Below are 21,332 nucleotides of genomic sequence, written 5' to 3' on the forward strand. Positions count from 1 at the left end.
CTCTAAGCTGAACATGCAGTGCCGCGACCCCGGGGAGCTTTTCCACGCTTGTTTAATGGCAAATATGCGAAAAACATGCAGAAATAATCAGCGCACATACGCTGTATGACAGAAGGCGTGGGCAGCATGTTCTGTGAATTATTATTATTATTATTTTAATTTTCCGGTAGAATAACAATGCTGTGATGAGGGTGATGTCATCCGAAATGAGCACCATAGGTAGATATTTTATAATATGAACATAAGTAATTTTTTGAACACATGTCACAAACCATTTTTTTTGTTGAAATGAATGGAAATATGGAAGGTTTTGTATTGTCTTATTGATAAAAGAAATTGCAATCTATGATACTTTATTTAAAAAATATAAATATATCAGGGCTGTCAAAATGATCGCTGACGGGCTGTAATTAATTTTTGCAATTAATCACGTTAAAATATTTGACGCATTTAACGCACATGCCCCGCTTAAACAGATTAAAATGACAGCACAGTGTAATGTCCACTTGTTACTTGTGTTTTTCGGTGTTTTGTCGCCCTCTGCTAGCGCTTGGGTGTGACTGATTTTATGGGTTTCAGCACCACATGAGCATTGTGTAATTATTGACATCAACAATGGCGAGCTACTAGTTTATTTTTTGATTGAATATTTTACAAATTTTATTAAAACAAAAACATTAAGAGGGGTTTTAATATACAATTTCTATAACTTGTACTAACATTTATCTTTTAAGAACTACAAGTCTTTCTATCCATGGATCGCTTTAACAGAATGTTAATGTTAATGCCATCTTGTTGATTTATTGTTATAATAAAAACAGTACTTATGTACAATATGTTGAATGTATACTGTATATCCGTCTTGTCTTTTATCTTTCCACTCCAACAATAATTTACAGAAAAATATGGCATATTTTATAGATGATTTAAATTGCGATTAATTACGATTAATTCATTTTTAAACTGTGTTTAACTTGATTAAAAATTTTAATCGTTTGACAGCCCTACATTTTACACAAAACTCCAGAAATGGGCTGGACAAAAGTATTGGCAGCCTTTGTAAAATCATGTGATGCTTCTCTAATTTATGTAATTAACAGCACCTGTTACTGACCTGTGGCACATAACAGGTGGTGACAATAACTAAATCACACTTGCAGCCAGTTAAAATGGATTAACGTTGACTCAGCCTCTGTCCTGTGTCCTTGTGTGTACCACATTGAACATGGAGAAAAGAAAGAAGACCAAAGAATTGTCTAAGGACTTGAGAAACAAAATTGTGAGGAAGCATGGGCAATCTCAAGGCTACAAGTCCATCTCCAAAGACCTGAATGTTCCTGTGTCTACCATGCGCAGTGTCATCAGTAAGTGTAAAGCCCATGGGAAAGAAACATTGACGAGAGATTACAACAAAAGATGGTGGATAAAGAACCTCGACTAATATCCAAACATGTTCAAGCTGTCCTGCAGTCCGAGGGTACAACAGTGTCAACCCGTACTATCCGTCGGCGTCTGAATGAAAAGGGACTCTGTGGTAGGATACCCAGGAAGACCCCACTTCTGACCCAGATACATTAAAAAACTCGGCTGGAGTTTGCCAAAGCTTGCCTGAAAAAGCCTCAAACGTTTTGGAAGAATGTTCTCTCGTCAGATGAGACAAAAGTAGAGCTTTTTGGGAAAAGGCATCAACATAAAGTTTACAGGGAAAAAAAAGAGGCCTTCAAAGAAAAGAACACGTTCACCACAGTCAAACGTCTGAGGTTCCCTGATGTTTTGGGGTTGCTTTGCTGCCTCTGGCACTGGACTGCTAGACTGTGTGCATGGGATTATGACGTTTGAAGACGACCAACAAATTTTGCAGCATAATGTAGGGCACAGTGTGAGAAAGCTGGGTCTCCCTCAGAGGTACAGTGGGGCAAATAAGTGTTTAGTCAACCACTATTTGTGCAAGTTCTCCCTCTTGAAAACGTTAGAGAGGACTGTAATTGTCAACATGGGTAAACCTCAACCACAAGAGACAGAATGTGGGGAAAAAAAACAACAGAAAATTACATTGTTTGATTTTTAAAGTATTTATTTGCAAATCATGGTGGAAAATAAGTATTTGGTCAATACCAAAAGTTCATCTCAATACTTTGTTATGTACCGTTTGTTGGCAATAATGGAGGCCAAACGTTTTCTGTAACTCTTCACATGCTTTTCACACACTGTTGCTGCTATTTTGGCCCTTTCCTCCATGCAGATCTCCTCTAGAGCAGTGATGTTTTGGGGCTGTCGTTGGGCAACACGGACTTTCAACTCCCACAGATTTTCTATGGGGTTGAGATCTGGAGACTGGCTAGGCCACTCCAGGACCTTGAAATGCTTCTTATGAAGCCACTCCTTTGTTGCCTTGGCTGTGTGTTTGGGATCATTGTCATGCTAAAAGACCCAGCCACGTCTCATCTTTAATGCCCTTTCTGATGGAAGGAGATTTTCACTCAAAATCTCTCGATACATAGCCCCATTAATTCTTTCGGTTACACAGATCAATCGTCCTGGTCCCTTTGCAGAAAAACAGCCCCAAAGCATGATGTTTCCACCCCCATGCTTCACAGTGGGTATGGTGTTGTTCGGATGCAATTCAGTATTCTTTCTCCTCCAAACACTCTACCGGAAAGTTCTATTTTGGTTTCTTCTGACCATAACACATTCTCCCAGTCCTCTTCTGGATCATCCAAATGCTCTCTAGCGAGCCGCAGACGGGCCTGGACGTGTACTTTCTTCAGCAGGGGGACCGTCTGGCAGTGCAGGATTTGAGTCCCTGGCGGCACATTGTGTTACTGATAGTAGCCTTTGTTACTGTGGTCCCAGCTCTCTGTAGGTCATTCACTAGGTCCACCTGTGTGGTTATGGGATTTTTGCTCACTGTTCTCGCTATCATTTTGACGCCACGGGGTGAGATCTTGCATGGAGCCCCAGATCGAGGGAGATTATCAGTGGTGTTGTATGTCTTCCATTTTCTAATAATTGCTCCCACAGTTGATTTCTTTACACCAAGCATTTTACCTATCGCAGATTCAGTCTTCCCAGCCTGGTGCAGTTCTACAATTTTGTCTCTGGTGTTCTTCGACCGCTTTTTGGTCTTGGCCATAGTGGAGTTTGGAGTGTGACTGACTGAGGTTGTGGACAGGTGTCTTTTCTAGTGATAATGAGGTAAAACAGGTGCCATCAATACAGACCTCGTTAGACCTCATTAGAAGAAGTTAGACCTCTTTGACAGCCAGAAATCTTGCTTGTTTGTAGGTGACCGATGGATACCGTAAGCGGTTGTTCGCAGTTATTTTGTCTAAAGGTTGTGCTACCAAGTATTAGGCTGAGGGTGCCAATACTTTTGTCCGGCCCAATTTTTGAAGTTTGTGTAAAATGATAATGTTTTTTTTTCATTCTTTATTGTGTTTTTTCATTGCAAGATATTACTACCAAAGCATTTGTATTTGCAATCATTTTCTGGGAGAAATTGAGGATTATCTAACAGAATTGCATGGGTGCCAATACTTTTGGCCAGCACTATATTAAATGATACGATTCACTTCAATTATAATGTGGATATACTATGATACAGTACAGAATGACAAGTGAAAAGATAGAGCTCGACAATAATAAAATATTTTCTCAAAGATTATAATGATGTTTGATATGTTACAAGTTGTAAGCCCGCTTGTGTTTTTATAACCAACATTCCCAGTAGACAAAGGGTCTTCAAAGCATCATTTTTTTCATGTTTCAGCTCTTCTAAAGTCAAAACACGATATCTCCATCGCGTTGCGCCCGACAACAGACCCGACGACACCTCTTGAAACGTCTTCTCATCAGCCGCCACTCCCAAAACGAAGGCCTCGCCTAATTAATCGGGACCGGCGCGGCTCGGAGTCCACCTTATTACGCGAGCGCCGCTCTGAGCGTCAAAATAATTGGAAGTTGGAACTTCTGAGAAGCTAATTCAAAAGAGCGCCTTGCCCTTGCTAAAAAAGCCTTTTGATGGAAGTACTTAAAAGGAAGAGACACGTGGCTAATGAATCAAACTATCACAGGCCAACGATTTAAGTATCATTTTAATATTTGAAGAACTCATCGGCTGCCATTGACGGCGGTAGACGTCAATAACCGCAAACGTGTTACGATTGGTTTCGAAAGCGGTGCGGGGAAAAGGTCACATGAAGCGTCCTCTTGTCTGACAGCAACCAAAAGACAAAAAGCAGATGGCCGGTCCGCCCCACGGGCCCGTTAAGCTTGGCGAGCGCATCCTCAACTGCCCTTACGAGCGGTGCGAGCCCCCGCGTGCCGATTTGGCAGCAAATTACAAAAGCAAACATGGCCACAGAACACGGAACAGGGAACAAGCCGCCTGAAGGTCTGCCGCTCGGCTGAGCGGAGGCACGATGCCCCTGGAAGCCATTTGAGTTCTCGTTTGACAAAATTATACTCTCCATCAAGGCCGAAGTGTAAAACCGCAATCATGGCGTCAAGGGTAATACGAGACAAGGAAAACTTTCCAGCTTATTTAAGCATTTGAATAGTTTAATATAAATAGGTGACACATTGCACTCCAGTCCTGCAGGGGGCAGTAACACACATTGCCAAATCTGATGCCTACCGTGAAATTTCGATACAAGGAGAGTTTAAATGTATTTTTTTTTTAATTCATCATAAAAATTGGAAATTTATCCAACATGAATTACGAATTTGCCATTTATACATTAATAAAGTCAACAAATTGCCTAACAGGTACAGTATTTTGTAGTACTGTATATAATTTTGACCACTTTTCCCACTTCAGCTTTGTAATTTCTAAGGGTGTAATGGTACATTCATTTGTATTGAACCGTTTCGGTACGTGGTGCTCGGTTCGGAACGGTGGCGTACCGAACGACTTTCTGACGTAATGTAATCCTTACTTTTCGAGGCTGTGAGGGTTACAGTTTCTTTGTGTAGATTATATTTACTCCGTCTTCTCTCCTATAATGAGGACGAACACGGTAGGACAGTATAACCCAGAAACGTTAACGGCGCGACAACGTGGCCGCCGCGTGAATGCAGTGAAACACGGGCGTTAAAATCAATCAGCCAACGCACACCAGTGGCAGTGCGGCCGCGTGTTAGACGCGTCCCAGAAGCGGCTCAAAACGACGCACGCGAAAAGAACGGCAGAATTTATTATTTGACGCGAGACGCGACCCTCCTGCGTTAATACTACTACCGGTAGCTAGGATCGGGCAGACCGGAAGTCACTCGTGTAAAAATACGGTGGATCCGGTCGATTTTCAAACTAATATGCAATCGTAACCCACTTTTTGAGTCCATCAGATCTCTTGAGTGGTAGATCGGGGCACAGTTGACTTGTCTTTTTGATTTACTGCTGTCTTCTCTGCTATAATAATAACCAACACGGCCCCGTGTTCAATACAGAACCCTCCTACCACAACAAAACAAGTAGGAACTAATATTCACTAGAGGTGTGCATCGGCACTGCCCTCATGATTCGATTTGATTACGATTCGGAGGGCCACGATTCGATTCAGAGGTCATGATTCGATTCGGTTCGATTCGATTCGGCAATGCATCGCGATGCATTCAATCCTGGGTTGTATTAAAATTCTAAAGCAAAGCATATATTTTGTGAATCATGAGGCAACACAAGCGGTCAGACATTAAACAACTTTTTATTGGCTCTTGTGTCGCTCCTGGTTCAAATGAAATCAAATGAAAATACTTTCAGATATATATATTTAAAAAAAAAAAAACAGATCACAGCATTTAATTAGTGCTTTAAATGAGACCATGGCTTTCTCTTTTTTTTTTTTTTTATACACACAGTAGCAGCCTTTCACACAGTGCAACATCTGAACTCCTGTGCAAAATCAGTAATAACAGTCACTGTATTTTAGTCACAACTACCATCAATAAAAATGTTCAAGTAAATATTAAAGAAAACGACAAAGAAAATATTGTAGTGCAGCAGCATCTTTATCGCAGTATCACTCCAGGGATCAGTACAGTTGCAAACGAAACATCAACTAAATTGCAATGTAGAACAAAAGTCTGTATGTCAGTATGTGCAATAGAGGTTAGATCGGGCCTAAAAAATCCAGCCCGACCCGACACAGCCCGCTGGTATTGAAGCCCGACCCGGCCCGAGCCCGATCAATTAACTAGATTTGCAGGGCCAGCCCGAAAATTTTTTTTATTTGGAGTGACGCGGGGAAAAAAACGCAGCAGCAGCAATTTATTATCATTTCTTCGAGTTGGCAGAAAAAAGTTTTCTTAATGTTTAAATAGTCTACATATTTTTATGATCATTATAAAAGCATTTACACAACGAAATAACGCTGGGAAAGTTTAATATAAAAAAAAAAAAACTTGGGTTTTGCAGACACACAGAGGAGAAGATTCAAAAGGATCACATTTCTGTTGCCTTTGAGTGAATAAATAAAACTGTCCTTCGTAACGAATTCTCAATTGGCAGGAAAAAAACCCAAGTTTTCTTAATTTTTAAATAGTGTACATATTTTTATGATCATTATAAAAGCATTTACACAACCAAATAATGCCGGGAAAGTTTAATATTAAAAGGAAAAAAAAAATGCGGTTTTGCAGACACACAGGGGAGAAAATTCAAAAGGATCACATTTCTGTTGCCTTTGAGTGCATAAATAAAACTGTCCTTCGTAACGAATTCTCAGTTGGCAGAAAAAAACGCAAGTTTTCTTAATGTTTAAATAGTCTACATATTTTTATGGTCATTATAAAAGCATTTACACAACAAAATAACGCTGGGAAAGTTTAATATAAAAAAAAACATGCGGTCCACGGTGTTCATGTGCGTGCACAAGCAAATGCACAATACAGAGAGCCTGCTCTCGGTTTTATCCCTTTTTTTTTTTTTAATAATTTATTAGTCCGGCGCAGCGGCCCAACCCGAACGTGAATGCTTAACATTTCGGGTCGGGTTGGGCCCAAAATGTTAATCGGGTTCGGGCACAAGCTCTAACCTCTAAGAGATAGGACATAACATAACAGCAGATAACTTACATATTTTAAGTTTCGATTATTTTTGACACCACTTATATTCACATAGGAACTAAAGTTATACAACATAAAATTTACAATATAAATGAATACTACATCAAATTTGTTAAATATAAACACATAATAAAATAAATAGTAGCCCATTTAAATAAAATGAAATGAGCTAAAACACCTGTAATAAAATAATAAGAATTATACACAGATCCTGCTTACACAATTAAATGTATCAATTTGTGTGGCGCTTTAACATGAGAAAATCCACCAATAAAGCTTTTGAAAACCGTTCATAAGAAAAAAAAAAGATTCATTGAGGCATTTCATTTGTAAAATACATGTTAAAATCTTTGTCATTGGGATTGCTTTTCTCTTTAGCATTGGACTTCTTTTTTCTTTCTTTCAGAAAGAAAGCTGACCAATACGCGGGGTCTGAAAGGCAAATTGTTGTTGGATTATCTTTAAGTATCCGCTGCTTTTTGAGCAGAATTCTAGCTTTGTATAGGCTAATGTTCCTATTGTTGACAGGTGTGTAATAAACAACTAGCACATTTATATTTTGCATTTTGTTTTCTTACTGTACCGAAAATGAACCGAACCGTGACCTCAAAACCGAGGTACGTACCGAACAGAGATTTTTGTGTGCCGTTACACCCCTAGTAATTTCTGTTTTGTAGTTCGTCAAAAAACTCCAACTGTTGTACTGACAAAACAGGTCGTGTCTTTACTACTATCCTATGGGAAAGTCGGGGGCACTCGCCAAATAAAACGAGCGCCTCCTAGGACTCTGGAAGTAGAGCATAAACATTTGGCGGCCCATCCTATTAGACGCCGACGCCTAGAGGGAGCCGTTCATGTGTAGTGTACGACAAAATTAATTGGAATGGGCAGAAATGAGTGGAAATGCCCTGAGTCTACGATACAAAAATGGTGTTTGACAGCAGTTATGGGCCTCTATCAACGCCCCTTCCGACTCCTGACCTATTGGTGCGAACACTCTGCATAAATCCCAGTGAAATCTAATTTTCTTCAGGCTCGTCGACAGTTCAGCGCGAGCTGACCGTAAAAGATCATTTCTCGCCCACAATGCTCTCTAACTCCTCCTGTCCGTCGTGAACAGCGCTACCCGAAACGTTGGTTGACGGATCTGTTGTGTCAGGTGTCAGTACCTCACCCTCACGAGAGTTCAAGTCTTTTCATCCTTCTTTTCCGTGTTTTCGGAAAACCACAAGTGATGCAAAGTGGGTTAGCGGTCTCGCTATCTGCTTGACCTTCTCTTCACTCACACCTCCTGTAATTCCTTCAGCGTCGGAGGACCGCAAGTGGGCTGTCTAGCGACAATAGGCCCTGCCAGACGATGATGAAGAGGCTTCGGGAGTGTAGGGACCCCACGGAGATAAGGTCGCGAGTCGTTACACGGTCTCCCTTGAAGTGACGGAGAGCGCTGAAGTGGGGGATGCGGTAATTCACTCAGTTTTAAAACATCTCTACCCAATGACAGCAGAGGATCATGACTGAAAATACAGTGGGGCAAATAAGTATTTAGTCATCCATCAATTGTGCAAGTTCTCCTACTTGAAAAGATTAGAGAGGCCTGTAATTGTCAACATGGGTAAATCTCAACCATGGGAGACAGAATGTAGAAATAAAACCAGAAAATCACATTGTTTGATTTTTAAATATTTTTTTTCCTAATTAGAGTGGAAAATAAGTATTTGGTCACCTACAAACAAGCAAGATTTCTTGCTGTCAAAGAGGTGTAAAGAGGATCCACTCGTTACCTGTATTAATCGCACCTGTTTTAACTCATTATCGGTATAAAAGACACCTGTCCACAAACTCAGTCAGTCGCACTCCAAACTCCACTATGGCCAAGACCAAAGAGCTGTCGAAGGACACCAGAGACAAAATTGTAGACCTGCACCTGGCTGGGAAGACTGAATCTGCAATAGGTAAAACGCTTGGTGTAAATAAATCAACTGTGGGAGCAATTATTAGAAAATGGAAGACATACAAGACCACTGATAATCTCCCTCGATCTGGGGCTCCATGCAAGATCTCACCCCGTGGCGTCGCAATGATAACAAGAATGGTGAGCAAAAATCCCAGAACCACACGGGGCGACCTAGTGAATGACCTACAGAGAGCTGGGACCACAGTAACAAAGGCTACTATCAGTAACACAATGCGCCGCCAGGGACTCAAATCCTGCACTGCCAGACGTGTCCCCCTGCTGAACAAAGTACACCTCCAGGCCCGTCTGCGGTTCGCTAGAGAGCATTTGGATGATCCAGAAGAGGACTGGGAGAATGTGTTATGGTCAGATGAAACCAAAATAGAACTTTTTGGTAGAAACACAGGTTCTCGTGTTTAGAGGAGAAAGAATACTGTATTGCATCTGAAGAACACCATACCCACTGTGAAGCATGGGGGTGGAAACATCATGCTTTGAGGCTGTTTTTCTGCAAAGGGACCAGGACGACTGATCTCTGTAAAGCAGGGGTGTCCAAACTTTTTGCAAAGGGGGCCAGATTTAGTGTTGTAAAAATGTGAGGGGCCGACCTTAGCTGACGTCCTTTGCCTAGACCAATATATTTATGCAAATTTTAGGAAGCCATTCTGCGTGTCACATTTGCTTTATAATTTTTTTTAAATTAATAATTTCAACAATCTCGCAACTAGCCTTTGTGGCGTTCTCTTTCAACTCTCGGGCTCTTGCAAAATACTGCTGCTGTGAAATTAAACAAGCTTCAAGTTGCTTCAATTTCTCGCTGCATATCTTCCCTGTAATCTTGTCGTGCATGTCAGCGTGTCTTGTTTGGTAATATCGCCTCACATTGAACTCTCTAAAAACAGCGACTGTCTCTTTGCAAATGAGGCAGACACAAATGTTGTGTATTTTAGTGAAAAAATTGTCCAATTTCCACCTATCCTTGAAGCGGTGGCCGTCGCAGTCAACTTTCTTTTTTTGTTGTTGTCGATTGGCGCCATTTTAGAAAATTGGAAGTCAAGGCTCACACGGGGTAATGTTGCTTTGAGTACTGCTGCCTTTTAGTGGGTAAATGAGGAGCAGCATTTAGTGTGTAAGTTACTTCATTTTCTGGTAGCAGTACTGCTGACCAATTTATTAAGTCTGTGTGCGGGCCAGAGGCTGGGGGCAGGATGAAATTTGACCACGGGCCGCATTTGGCCCCCGGGCCGCACTATGGACATGTCTGTTGTAAAGGAAAGAATGAATGGGGCCATGTATCGAGAGATTTTGAGTGAAAATCTCCTTCCATCAGCGAGGGCATTGAAGATGACACATGGCTGGGTCTTCAGCATGAAAATGGTCCCAAACACACAGCCAGGGCAACAAAGGAGTGGCTTTGTAAGAAGCATTTCAAGGTCCTGGAGTGGCCTAGCCAGTCTCCAGATCTCAACCCCAAAGAAAATCTGTGGAGGGAGTTGAAAGTCCGTGTTGCCAAACGACAGCCCCAAAACATCACTGCTCTAGAGGAGATCTGCATGGAGGAATGGGCCAAAACAGCAACAGTGTATGAAAAGCTTGTGAAGAGTTACAGAAAACGTTTGGCCTCCGTTATTGCCAGCAAAGGGTACATAACAAAGTATTGAGATGAACTTTTGGTATTGACCAAGTAATTATTTTCCACCATGATTTGCAAATAAATTCTTTAAAAATCAAACAATGTGATTTTCTGTTTTTTTTTTCCCACATTCTGTCTCTCATGGTTGAGGTTTACCCATGTTGACAATTTCAGGCCTCTCTAATATTTTCAAGTGGGAGAACTTGCACAATTAGTGGTTGACTAAATACTTATTTGCCCCACTGTATGTCCAATCCATTTGAAGTGGTAGGGCTAGCACCGAGAATTCGCTTGCGTACTCTTCATGTTTTAAACAAAACACATCCAATAAATGTTAAATTAAAAACAATAATAATACATGATGATAATAATTAATCCAACCCTCTAGCCGAGCCTTCTGCAGAATTTAACAAGGTGACGTTAAGACTTGATCATGAATGATTCGTCACGCTTAATAATAAATCCATTTCCAAAGGCACTTTGGGGTTGAATATGGTTCAGTCCGAAGCGGTTTTAAAATATAAATATCAATTGTCCAACCTTTAAAATTGGTCATCTGTGCTCATGAGCTGATACGTGCGTTTTGAAGTGATGTTTACAAGAATAATACAACACTAGATTAATGTGCCTGCAGATGATTGAGGACGTGGCGGTGCATCATTGTCGAATTAACGGCGCTGATTGAAAGCAGCGTGGTTTCTTGAGGCCTTTTGTCGGCAAAATCCAATTTTACGGACGTTGCTGAAGATTTACGCGTTGACTAATGTATTCCCTAATAAATCGGGCCTGCTCTCGCTCTGATTTCCTTGTTTTTCTTCTTCCTCCCAAGCCGTTTTCTGCTTATTCTCGAGATTTCTATCTGTCAGAGTGTGCGACCGAGCCCACCCGATACATCAAAATGTCATGTTAACCGCAAAATAGGGAGGAAGTCTGCGTGAAAGACACGAAGGGAGGAAGAGTGTTTTTGTAGTCCAACTTTAATTGTGTGAATTTTCTATCGAGGTGGGAGTCAAGATCGAAAAAAAAAAAAAACGAACAAAAAAATGACAGCTATTTCTTTCCAACACAGGAGATTGGTTATTAGGATGGTGGCCTTGGATAAAGCTTTTATATTGAGTTTAATCAATTAAATGCATTTAACCTGAAACCAAACAAGCTTTTCTGGCAAAAATTGTTATGAATTTAAAGCACATACATTGGCTTGAAATTACTGTTTTTGCAACTTTTAGCATCTTCAGCTCGACTGACTGTGATTTCCTTCCTGCCAGCTCCTTTTGTAGTCATAGCAAACATTGTCAAACTGATAATATCAATTAATTTCCCCGCCTTAATGGCAAGTCGTCTAATTTCTACACTAATCTCTGCCTACATGCAATGAAGAAAACTCAGCGGTTCAACGTTCAGTCATCTGTGTGTCTGTTTTTTGGGTTAGGGTTATGAAAATGTATCGAAAGGCTTAAAAAATCATGTTTTAGGCAACCATTAACACTCAAAGAGCCATTTTGACCCACAGAAAAGACATCACTGGAGCCGCGCACACATATAGAAATTTGAAATGATTGCATCCGCATGATTTTCTACATACAGTGAAGAAAATAAGTGTTTGATCACCCTGTTATTTTGCAAGTTCTCCCACTTAGAATTCATGGAGCGGTGTGAAATTTTCCTCGTAGATGCATGTCCACTGTGAGAGGGATAATCTAAAAAGAAAAATCCAGAAATCACAATTTTATACAGGGCCCCAGTCATTCTCTCTTTGCTACCACCTCATGCTTCACAGTAGGGATGGTGTGCTTGAGACAGGACACGTCATTCTTCTTCCTCCAAACACCCTTCGTGGAATTATGACCAAAAAGTTCTATTTTGCTCTCATCTGACCACAAGACCCAGCTTACTGCCCATAGTTAGCTGTGATTGGCTCCAGCACAACCTTGACCTTCGTGAGGATAAGCGGCTAGGAAAATTAATGAATGAATGACAACGAAACTTGCTCCCATGACTCCTCTGCATCATCCATGGTCATAGGCAAACCTAATCTCTTTTTAAAAAGGGGGACCGGAGGGTGTGTTCCAATTATAGAGGGATCACACTCCTCAGCCTCCCCGGTAAAGTCTATTCAGGGGTGCTGGAGAGGAGGGTCTGTCAGGAAGTCGAATCTCGGATTCAGGAGGAGCAGTGTGGTTTTCGTCCTGGCCGTGGAACAGTGGACCAGCTCTACACCCTCGGCAGGGTCCTCGAGGGTGCATGGGAGTTCGCCCAACCAGTCTACATGTGCTTTGTGGATTTGGAGAAGGCGTTCGATCGTGTGCCTTGGAGAGTCCTGTGGGGGGTGCTCCGGGAGTACGGGGTGCCGAGCCCCTTGGTAAGGGCTGTTCGGTCTCTGTACGACCGGTGTCAGAGTTTGGTCTGCATTGCAGGCAGTAAGTCGAATTCGTTTCCAGTGAGGGTTGGACTCCGCCCTTTATCACCGATTCTGTTCATAATTTTTATGGACAGAATTTCTAGGCGCAGCGTTGAAGGAGTCCAGTTTGGTGACCTCAGCATTGAATCTCTGCTTTTTGCAGATGATGTAGTGCTGTTGGCTTCATCAAGCCGTGACCTCCAACTCTCACTGGAGCGGTTCGCAGCTGAGTGTGAAGCGGTTAGGATGAAGATTAGCACCTCCAAATCCGAGACCATGGTCCTCAGTCGGAAAAGGGTGGAGTGCCCTCTCCGGGTTGGGGATGAGGTCCTGACCCAAGTGGAGGAGTTCAAGTATCTTGGAGATTTGTTCACGAGTGACGGTAGGAGGAAGCGGGAAATCGACAGGCGGATCGGTGCAGCGTCTGCAGTAATGCGGACTCTGCACCGGTCCGTAGTGGTGAATAAGGAGCTGAGCCGAAAGGCAAAGCTTTCGATTTACCAGTCGATCTACGTTCCTACCCTCACCTATGGTCACGAGCTGTGGGTCATGACCGAAACAACAACATCCTGGATACAAGCGGCCGAAATGAGTTTCCTCCGCAGGGTGTCCGGGCTCTCCCTTTGAGATAGGGTGAGAAGCTCGGTCATCCAGGAGGGACTCGGCGTCGAGCCGCTACTCCTCCGCTGAGAGAGGAGCCAGCTGAGGTGGCTCGGGCACGCCTCCCTGGAGAGGTGTTCCGGGCATGTCCCACCGGCGAGAGGCCCCTTGTACGACCCAGGACACACTGGAGAGACTGTCTCTCGGCTGGCCTGGGAACGCCTTGGGATCCCGCCGGAGGAGCTGGTTGAAGTGGCTGGGGAGAGGGAAGTCTGGGCTTCCCTGTCAAAGCTGCTGCCCCCGCGACCCAACCCCGGAACAAACGGAAGATGATGATGGAAGGATGCTTCGAGTATTCTTTTACTTAAAGTGGCGTGGTAATGGTTTGGTTTGAAAGTGTTTGCATTTAGTGTTATTGATTTGGGTGGATACACTGCCCTCTAGTGGCAACAGTGAATATAACTTAACTCATTTCACATGGCTGAATCCAGCTGCTCCCTGTTAAGACCAACATAAGCTAAGTTTATGTTTGATCAAATGTTTTTTATGCATTCATAATTTTGTGTATAGGTATACAGTATTTAGCAGTTATTTATGAAAATTTGTTTGAACCATTAGTTAAGAGCATTGTAAAAAAACAAATAAATAAATAAATAAAACTTTAGCATTTTATAGCATCTAACCCTTAATGCCTGCAATAGGAAGCAATTGTCAGAGAATCACAAATTTTGGAAAAATAAGGTCTTAATGAAACCTTTTCTTCAAATATGTAAATAAGAAAAAAAAGTGTAATAAGCACTCTAATATCCCTTTCTAAATCCTGTTTTTTTTTTCATGGAACCTGCAGATGCATGAGTTGACTTGCATCCATTTTTTTTTTTTTTTTTTTTTTTTGAGGAAAGATACTTCAAAATTCTGAATTTGTCTCAAAATCATGAAATTCTAAGTGTATCAAATGCGATACATTTGGCAACAAAAGGGTTAAGCTAGCGGACTTTTGCTTTGTAAGTTACCCAATTGTTCTTGGGTTGTACTTAGATCCTCAGTTATTTATTTATTTTTATACAGTTTGAGGCATAGCTCAGGTATTTTACATTTTTTATGTTCCTTATCCGATTACTTGATTATTCGAACTTACTAGTTCATCGATTAATCAACTACTAAAATAATCGAGAACTGCAACCCTAAAATCCTTTATTCAATATAATAATGAGCCGCATCAGAGGTTTCAACGAGCCGCATGTGGCTCCAGAGCCACATGTTGCGGGTCGCTGTTAAAGGGTAAAACTGAGCTTTATGGGTCAGAAAAATTAGAACTGAAGAATAAAATCAATCTGTGTAGTAACAGTTTCAGTATTTGTGAAGCTGTAGTTTTTTCCCCTCTAAAAAATGGTTTCTTTTCATATTTTTGGATATCCAGACTCTACAAGTGATTTATCGTTTCCTTTAGCAAATATTTTCAGACGGAAAAGATTCAAGTTCCACTGAATTTCCATTTTCACTTTCTTGCAGCATTTTAGCTCTGACGCCGTCCCCTGGATAACCTTCAAAAACCTCACGTCCGATTTTGATTTTCAACCGAACCGAGCGTCTAGTTCACGATTTACACCGTTCTCCCTTGTATAAATCTCTCTGACAGCCGAAAACGCATTCCTAGATCTGTCGTAAGCCGTGCTCTCTCTCGCAAAGCCGCGCTAGCTCGAATACTGTAAACTCCCGAGCGAACTAACGTAAATCACGCCAGCACCGGTAAGCGACCTGATGCAAATCAGGTAATCCCTAACCTGACAAACAGAAGCCACGGGCCAGATGAGGGCATGAAGCATCTCGCCGACATTGATCCATCCAAGCCTTGAAGATGAAATTGCCGCCAAAAGTGCATGAACTCATTCGCTGTCATTGACAAGGGTAGACATCCGATCTACAGTCATGTGAAAAAATTAGGCAACCCCATTAAATATTCAGTTCTTTATTAAGAAATGTTCACATATCAATTTCTGATCTTGTTTTTCTTTATCTCTGGAAAAAAAAAGTGATTTAATTGCAGGTCAACAACAAAAATTAACATTGCTTTAGCCATTAAACCAAATATATGAACAAAAATTCATATTCTAACTGAGGAAAAAGTTAGGACCACTACCACCTAATAGCTTTGGCTGAAAATAACTTCAGTGAGACGCTTTTTGTAGCCATCTAGCAGTCTTTGACATTGGTCTGAAGAAAGTTTGCCCCCACTCCTCAATGCAGGTAATGAGATGTTTGAGGGGTTTCTTGCATGTACAACCTGTTTCAAGTCACCCCACAGCATCTCAATGGGATTAAGATCTGGGTTTTGACTCGGCCAATCCAGGAATCTTGATTTCTTCCTTTTCAGCCAGTCCTATGTGGATTTACTGGTATGTTGTGGATCATTGTCATGTTGCAGGAACAAGTTTCGCTTCAGCTTTATTTTTTTACAAAGATGATCTCACATGTTCCTCAAGCCCCCTTTGATACACAATAGAATTCATGGTGGATACTATGATGGTGAAGTGGCCAGGTCCTGCTGAAGCAAAGCATCCCCAAACCATGACACTTCCACCTCCATGCTTCACAGTTGTTATGAGGTTCTTTTTCTGGAATGTTGTATTGGGTTTACACCAAACATGTCCTCTATTTTGGTGTCCAAATAATTCAATTTTCGATTCATCTGTCCAAAGAACATTATACCAAAAGTCCTGGTCTTTGTCTACATTCACTCTGGCAAACTTCAGTCTGGCCTTTATGTTCTTCTTGGAGAGCAAAAGTTTCCTCCTTGCACACCTCCCATGAAGGTTAAACTTGTGAAGTCTCTTTCTGATTGTAGAGACATGCTCTTTCACATCAACAGTATTAAGAGTCTGCTGTCCCGTGATGACATTTTAGGGTTTTTGGAGACTTCTTTGAGCATTTTGCAGTCCGTTCTCGGGATGAACCAGCTTGGACAGCCAGACCTGAGCATGTTGACAGTTGTTTTGAATGTTCTCCACTTGTAGACTATTTTCCGGCCAGTGGAATGATGGATTATATATTCTTTTGAGATCTTTTGAAATCCCTTACCAGACTCATAAGCATCTACAATCTTCTTTCTGAAGGCCTCATACAGCTCCTTTGATTTAACCATGCTGTTTTCTATCACTTCGATAGTCAGGGGCACACCAAACTGGCAAGCCTCCTTTAAAACACTGGGTAAAGATGTTTTAATACACACGTTTGTGATTTTAGCCATTTTAAGTGGGATTGAATGTGGGGGTGTCCTAATTTATTCCTCAAAAGAAATTGCATTATTTAAAATGACATTTTACAGAAAGTTAAAAAAAAAAAAAAAAAGTTTTTAGTTTTAATTGTTTCATTCTATTACTCGAATCTCTCAAGATTGTTAAAATTGAAATTAAAAATGACCAAATACAGTGGGGCAAATAATTATTTAGTCAACCACTAATTGTGCAACTTCTCCCACTTGAAAATATTACAGAGGCCTGTAATTGTCAACATGGGTAAACCTCAATCATGAGAGACAGAATGTGGAAAAAAAAAATGAAAATCAGTGTTGGATTTTTAAATATTTTATTTGCAAATCATGGTGGAAAATAAGTATTTGGTCAATACCAAAAGTTCATCTCAATACTTTGTTATGTACCCTTTGTTGGCAATAACGGAGGCCAAACATTTTCTGTAACTCTTCACAACCTTTTCACACACTGTTGCTAGTATTTTGGCCCATTCCTCCCGGCAGATCTCCTCTAGAGCAGTGATGTTTTGGGGCTGTCGTCGGGCAACGCGGACTTTCAACTCCCTCCAAAGATTTTCTATGGGGTTGAGATCTGGAGACTGGCTAGGCCACTCCAGGACCTTGAAATGCTTCTTACGAAGCCACTCATTTGGTGCCCTGGCTGTGTTTGGGATCATTGTCATACTGAAAGACCCAGCCACGTCTCATCTTCAATGCCCTTGCTGATGGAAGGAGATTTTCACTCAAAATCTCTCGATACATAGCCCCATTCATTCTTTCCTTTACACAGATCAGTCGTCCTGGTCCCTTTGCAGAAAAACAGCCCTAAAGAATGATGTTTCCACCCCCATGCTTCACAGTGGGTATGGTGTTCTTCGGATGCAATTCGGTATTCTTTCTCCTCCAAACACGAGAACCTGTGTTTCTACCAAAAAGGTCTATTTTGGTTTCATCTGAACATTACACATTCTCCCAGTCCTCTTCTGGATCATCCAAATGCTCTCTAGCAAACAGCAGACGGGCCTGGACGTGTATTTTCTTCAGCAGAGGGACACATCTGACAGTGCAGGATTTGAGTCCCTGGCGGCGCATTGTGTTACTGATAGTAGCCTTTGTTACTGTGGTCCCAGCTCTCTTGTCGGTCATTTACTAGGTCCCCCCTTGTGGTCCTGGGATTTTTGCTCACTGTTTTTTTATGATTTTGACGCCACAGGGTGAGATGTTGCATGGAGCCCCAGATCGAGGGAGATTATTAGTGGTCTTGCATGTCTTCCATTTTCTAATAATTGCTCCCACAGTTGATTTCTTTACACCAAGTGTTTTACCTATTGCAGATTCAGTCTTCCCAGCCTGGTGCAGGTCTACAATTTTGTCTCTGGTGTCCTTTCGACAGCTCTTTGGTCTTGGCCATACTGGAGTTTGGAGTGTGACTGACTGAGGTTGTGGACAGGTGTCTTTTATACCGATGAGTTAAAACAGGTGCCATTAATGCAGGTAATAAGTGGAGCCTCGTTAGACCTCTTTGACAGCCAGAAATCTTGCTTGTTTGTAGGTGACCAAATACTTGTTTTTCACTCTAATTTGGAAATAAATTCTTTAAAAATCAAACAATGTGATTTTCAGTTTTTTTCCACATTCTGTCTCTCATGGTTGAGGTTTACCCATGTTGACAATTACAGGCCTCTCTAATCTTTTCAAGTAGGAGAACTTGCACAATTGGTGGTTGACTAAATACTTATTTGCCCCACTGTATGTTGGAAAACACATAGGCTTCCATAGGGTGTCCTAATTTTTTCACATGACTGTATGTCTATCCTCATCAATGGCAGCCACTGAGTTAACACTAAGTATGAACCAAAAAAACTGAAAATGTTTTAGTCCTACTTTTTAGTGGATGTGCATTAGCTTAACAAGTAATTAAAAGTGCTAAATGGACTAATAATCAGCCTATTGAGAAACTCAACAATAGCCAATAAAAGACCTGTGTGTATCCATGTATCATCTTTGGGTGTGTTTGTTATCGCTTCTCCCACCCGATTCCAAAGATTTCATCCTTTAGTTGAGGGGGAGGTATTCATCACCGCCTGGCTTATAATTGGGATCCTTGAGTCATCCTTCCTGCAGACGCTGCACAGAGATGACACTTTATTGATTTTCAGGGGCATGCCTTGGCTTAACCGCATCAATCTTGAGGTGACTGTCATTGCAATAATTGTCTAGTCGCGGATGCTAATGACTATCGCGCCTGACCGTCTCGCTGCTCCGTGATATCAGGCCGGCGTTGAGAATAATAACGAAGCAGTTGTAATGGATGGAGATGGGTTTTGCCACGGAGGCTCAATTCTGTCCTGGACAAAAAGTCTTTAGTTCTTTTTAGAATTAGGAAAGTTTTTTTGATCTGGTCCACATTTTATGAGGACGAATAAACCTTTAAGTAGTTCAAATCTGTAGCAGTACCATGAACAAGATATACTAGACGTCGATTAGGACCAGTTCATGTACTGCTGGAGGCATTCTAGGACCAGTTGATACCAGTTTGTATTTAACGGTTCTGAGTAGGGCTGCAGCTATTGATTATTTTAGTAGTCGATTGGTCGATGAACTAGTTAATTCAAATAATCGAATAATTGGATAAGGAACATTAAAAATAATAATAATAAAAAATGCCTGAGCTGAGCCTCAAACAGTATAAAAATAGATAAATAAATAAATGAATGAGGATCTAAGTACAACTAAAGAACAATCGGCCAATTTACATTGCAAAAGTCCACTAGCTTAAATGCTATAAAATGCTCACATTTTATTTTACAATGCTCTTAACAAATGGTTCACATATTTCCTCAGTGGATTAAAAAAACATTATCTCAAACTAAATCTGAGTTTATGTTGGTCTTAACAGGGAGCAGTTGGATTCTGCCCTTAAAAATGAGTTATGTCATGTTCACTGTTGCCACCAGAGGGCACTGTATCCACCCAAATCAATAAAACTGGATGCAAACACTTTCAAAACAAACCATAACATGTTAACGCCACTTTGATTAAATGACATGAGCTAAACAAAAACTTCAACGATGCAGAATTGTGCTTCCACCTAAAAATAAATTAAAGCACCTGAGCTTAGCCTCAAACATGATGAAAAACATATCGGCTAACTTGCATAACAAAAGTCCGCTAGCTTAAATGCTATCAACTACTAAGGTTTTTTTTTTTAATTTAATGCTCTTAACAAATAGTTCAAACACATTATTCCCACAAAATTGCTAAATATACTTACCAACTAAATTACGAATGCATAAAAAAAACTATTTGCTCAAACAAAAACTCACTTTATGTTGGTCTTAACATGGAGCAGCTGGATTCAGTCATGTGAACTGATATACTAGTATGTCACATTCACTGTTGCCACTAGAGGGCAGTTTATCCACCCAAATCAATAAAACTAAACGCAAACACTTTCACAACAAACCATTATAACGCCACTTTAATTAAACAAATACTTGAAGCAGCAAATTTTAATATAATATTTTTTCAAATCGAATTATTCGAGTTAAAGTCGACTGCAGGTCGTACTGGACTACATTTCAGAGGTTGGCCTGTTGGTTTGGTCTGCACTCCAGAAGTGATTTCAGACTTGTTGATGTATTCCTAACTTGCCAAAAGTCGTTTAGATCAGTTGAATAAATCTGTACCTGCCAGAGGTGAGATAATAAGAATAAGGAGAGGTGTCAGTATTGGCTTACCCACTTTATTGTGGCAACAATAAAAAAGAAAAACAATAAACAAATAACAGCAGGCTGCCGCGACATGAGACTGCTTTCTATCGCCATTTTGCACGTTCTTCCATTCTTCCTACTCGCTTCCCCCTACGTCACAGCTCCCCAGTCTGATTGCCTCTTAAGGGGGTCGCGGTTAGTTACGGACATTACAATACACAATGAATAGGTTGCCGCTGAACCCCTTCACACTAGGTTGCGGCTAGTTTGAAACGGCCTTAACTCATATACTCCCAAAAACGTATAAGTATGTTCTATTTTTAATTGTTTCAGTGTCCAAAAAAAGGAATTTTACGTTGTTTTTCATAAGAGACATCACTAGGTTCTGATGCAACTTTGCTCCAAATCACAATGCTGAAAATCCATTTTAAAGCAATAAAACTGGCCACTGGAGGGCAGCAACACATGTGGTAAGAACCGCAACCCGATTCAATGGAACAAATGGCCGGGCCGCACGGCCGGGGCACCGGCGGAAGACGACCAAATGGACGACCAGGACGCCAGTTGCGGGAAGTCCGAGCAAGACGACCGGGAGGACGTCCGCGACGCCAGGCGACAATAGACCAAGTGTGACGACCAGGAAGACGTCCAGGATGCCGGCGGTGGACAACCAAGCAGAACAACTGGGAGGATGCCCGGGATGCCAGGCGCTGGACAAC

The 21,332-nt window shown here is 41.3% G+C and overlaps 1 protein-coding gene across 3 annotated transcripts in view; it reads left to right on the forward strand.

The window, feature by feature from the left end:
• Nucleotides 1-21,332, forward strand: part of LOC130909638 (disintegrin and metalloproteinase domain-containing protein 12-like) — a 134,517-nt gene that overhangs the window by 62,543 nt on the left and 50,642 nt on the right. The window lies entirely within an intron of this gene.

Source organism: Corythoichthys intestinalis, chromosome 21 (genome assembly GCF_030265065.1).
Source record: "Corythoichthys intestinalis isolate RoL2023-P3 chromosome 21, ASM3026506v1, whole genome shotgun sequence".
NCBI lineage: Eukaryota > Metazoa > Chordata > Actinopteri > Syngnathiformes > Syngnathidae > Corythoichthys > Corythoichthys intestinalis.